Here is a 3,838-nt window from a genome sequence, read left to right on the forward strand (position 1 = left end):
CTCGAGAATTGTTTAGAGGCAACATAATATTCAGTCCGTTCAGTGAACCATGAACCACCTACTCGCCCCGGACTGACAGGCGTCCAGTTCGCTCTGAGAGCCGAGTAATTCTGCAGGAAACCTCTCCACGCATAGGCTTTTGTCCATTTTTGGAACTTTCTTTTGGAATTATTTCCCAGAAATGTCACCACGAGGTCAAATGGAACCAACAATTTTGTGATTCTTGTTATGTGCCGCCAAATGTTTTCCCAGCGGCCCGCTCCTTCGCGGTGCCCGGAGACGGGGAGTGGGCAGGGCGCAGGGGGCAGGGGGGCCCTGGGATGCTCAGGGCGCAGGGGTCACTTCTGGCCTCGGGTCTGGGACGCGGGGAACGGGGGCCCCCTCAGCGGGCCCGAGGGCAAATCGGGCTGAGCGCAGAGTCGGGGGGCTCAGCGGTGGGCGCACGTCCTGTCTAGCCTGGTCCATCCGCCAGGCCGGTGGGGCAGGGTTCCCTCCGCGGCTGGAGGAGACACGGGCTGGAAAAGCAGACTGAGCAGGGAGCAGCGCGGGGCCTAAGTGTGAGTCTGTGATCCCATCGGAGCAGCTGAGCCCATCGCCACTGAGCAGCCATCTGTTCTCCCGACAACCTCGAGGCCTCTGGGGCCTGTACGGGTGTCACCCAGGAGGTGCTGACTCAAACAGCCTTGATGGCCAAATGTGGGGCAGTTTGAGCATCCGCATCGTCACAGTGGTAATAGACGATCACCACGGAATCGTGCGAGAATCCACCGGTTCATGCTGACGTAAAAATAAAGGCACAAGTGACTGGGGAGGGGGCTCTCCCTGCAGTGGACTCAACCAGAAGGTGCCAAAGGGAAGGTGGAGTTAGAGACGCATGACCCGCAGCCCGCGTGGCCATAAGTGACCCAGACGAGGGTCCTGATGGCACTGACACCACGGGAAGCTGGGAGCGGGCTGGGGCCGCAGCCTCGCCGGTGCCGAGGGCGAGGGGTGGTCGCTTATTGCGAAGTCAGGGCGCCAGACCGAGCGGCCGAGCTGCATGCCGCGTGCCTCTGATGTGCTGTGGAGAAGCCTGCGTCCTCGCCTCTGGGGTGGCCCTGCTCCGGCGTGTCGCCTGACTCCAACCCCAGGCCACCCTGCAAGTAACTGCCCCATACTGTCCATGGCCGTCAAGTTCAGGGAGGACAGAGAGGCAGAGGGATCGTTCCAGGAAAGTGAGCCTGAAAACACATGCGATTCAAGCAGCGGGTGACGCTGGGTCGGACCCCGGCCTGGGCAAAGCGGCCGCCGAGGGAAACAGCGGGATGACTGGTGAAACAGGGACACGGAGCCCAGGTCACTTATGAGCACCCGTTGTTGCTTTCTCTCCCGCGAAGAAGGCCTCTCTATTCTTAGAAAACACAGGAAGCGTGTGTATTGTAGGGGAAAGTCCAAGTGTTTGCAATTTACTCTCAAATGGTTTAAAAGGAAAATATGTATTTATGCATATCTATCTACTATCTGTCTATCTATCATCTATCATCTGTCTAATCTATCATCTATCGAATGATAAATCCGGGGGGCGACACGCTCGTAGTTGGGAAAATGGGCGAGGGGCTGTAGGGACTTTTTGCACCGCTCTTGCGAAGCAGTGACATGGATAGAACCTACAAGCGTATTGCTTTGCAAAGAGCAAGGAATGATGCTAATCGCCTACGAGGACGCAACGTGGAAAGCTGACGAGATCTTTTTGTCTGCCTGCTTCCCATGTGAGGTGAGTAATCTAGGCTGACACCACGTCCCAGTGGGAGGGGTGAGGCGAGGGGGCTTCCTCGGGCTGATACAGACGTGTGGTGGGGCTGGGTGCTCGCTGTGATTCTGGCTCGTGGCATGATGGGTGACCAGCGTGGCTCACTGCTGGCTTCCGCGCCCAAATTCAATCTCGGTGACGCACCAAAGGGCAGAGGGAAGCTGGCGGATCCAGCAAAATAGGTAAATAAATAAAACCTCGGGAACCTCCGGGTACTCGGGCTCCGGGATGGGGAGCGGGGGGGAGGGGTTTGGAGCCCGAGTACAAAACGGGGAGATGCCAGCCACGGGAAATCAGAGTGGGCCCTCGTCCCTTCCCCAGGGCACTGGTGACGATTCTGTCCCTACGCAGTGAGAGCGTCTTCGGTTTTCCAGTCGTGTATGGCAGGACTCAGCAGACATTGCTCCCGCCACGGCCGGCAGAGAAAGTGACAGCTGTACGGGCGTCGGGCCACCACGGAGAGAGGAAGCCCCGTCCGGCGACGACTGTGCCGCGGGACGAGCCCTTCCTGAGTGAGCCGCAGGCACCCGCCATTTCTTTCTGGGGCATTTTCTGAGCCTGGGCAAAGGCTAAGTTTGGGGGTGGTCCTGGGAAGTTTGGGGACGGGCTTAGGCAGAGGGACAGTCCTGGGGACAGGGTCAGTCTGTGGGTATGAAAGTCACGTGGCCTGGCATGAGAGACTAGAACCTGGAGACCCAAGGACTTGCTGTTTTCTCCCCACGGTTCCCTGCTGGATGCAGCGGACGGAGACGGAGCCGCTGCCAGGGCACAGGGCGAGTCCAGCCGCCTCGTCGCCAGGGAGACCCACTGCCCGGTCCAGGCTGCCCAGACGTCTGATTAAGCTTCGTTTCTGGGGTGTCTGTGACGGTGTCTCTGGACAGGGTCAGCATTCGAAGGGGACTCGGCGGTGCTGGCCTCCCCGATCCTCCGAGGTCCTGATCGGAGTGGAAGGCGGACCCCTTCTCCCTGCCTCGTCGCTTGAGCTGGGACACGTCGCGTGAGTCGATTCTTCGTATTAAGTCTCCTCTTGCATCCTGTTGGTTCTGTTCCTCTGCAGAACCGGGCCAGTGCGGCCCACGTCCGTCGGACGTGGAACACACAGATGGACCGATCGCGGTGAGGTGTCGCGTCAGAAAGACTCGGGGCGAGTTCCCGGACTGCGCTCGCGACCTCTGCCGCTTCAGCGAACACACTGTTCTCCCCGGCCTCGGCCTCCCCGCCGTCACCCGGGCCGAAACCCTGCTGTAGGAGCTGGTGCCGGGGCCAGGCGAGTCTCCCGGGGACCGCCCTGAGCACCGGCACCGCGTGGGACTCACGCGTTCCAGTGGTCGTTCTGAGGAGCGGGAGCACGCGTCAGGCGCGGTTCCAAAAACTCTGCCCTGTGTCAACAAAAGCTCCGCAGCTGAGGCGGCCATGTGGGGGGCCGTGCGGGAGACCAGGGGTTCGAGAAATGGCATTGGGAAGCGAGGCTGCCAGCCCGCGGGGCAGACGGGGACGTGGCCCTGCGTGGTGGCCCGCAGGGCGGACGGGGACGTGGCCCTGCATGGTGGCCCACGGGGCAGACGGGGACGTGGCCCTGCGTGGTGGTGCAGGTGCAGACCGCAGCCCCTCAGAGGCGGGCTCACTGGCGCTGGGACGCAGGAGTCCGCTGGTCGGTGCGGGGAGGACAGAGCGTGGCGGAGCAGAGACCCAGCCTTGCGGAGAGCGGGGCCCCGAGCAGAACACCACGGGCCACACGGACCAGGAGCAGAGCCACTCGCAGGACGCAGCCGCTCAGGAAGCAGGGGACCCCCAGCGGGTGGGGCGGGGGCCTGGGGGGCTGAAGCAGAGAGGCACGACCTGGCGATTTGAAAGGGGATTCTGGTGGCAGACGTGGGGACAGCACGGAGATAGAAATCTGGGCAAGAAAAAGATGAGTGGGATGGAGAGAGGCCACTTGCAAGGAGGGGGAGACACGGGTGGCCTTCATCGGTGACCAGCCACGTGTGGGAGGGAAGGAGAGAGGAGAGAGCCTGAAGTGACCCTGCCCCGGCCGTCTCTGCCCACGCC

At 61.6% G+C, this 3,838-nt stretch overlaps 1 long non-coding RNA gene across 1 annotated transcript; it reads left to right on the forward strand.

Annotated features, from left to right (window-relative positions):
* The first annotated feature begins 882 nt into the window (after positions 1-882).
* Positions 883-3,246, forward strand: LOC120614211 (uncharacterized). The gene is made up of 3 exons (XR_005655887.1): positions 883-1,753; positions 2,111-2,301; positions 2,847-3,246. It is a non-coding gene; the product is annotated as an uncharacterized LOC120614211 (long non-coding RNA).
* The last annotated feature ends 592 nt before the right edge of the window (positions 3,247-3,838 follow it).

This window comes from Pteropus medius, unplaced genomic scaffold (genome assembly GCF_902729225.1).
Source record: "Pteropus medius unplaced genomic scaffold, Ma_sr-lr_union100, whole genome shotgun sequence".
Lineage (NCBI taxonomy): Eukaryota > Metazoa > Chordata > Mammalia > Chiroptera > Pteropodidae > Pteropus > Pteropus medius.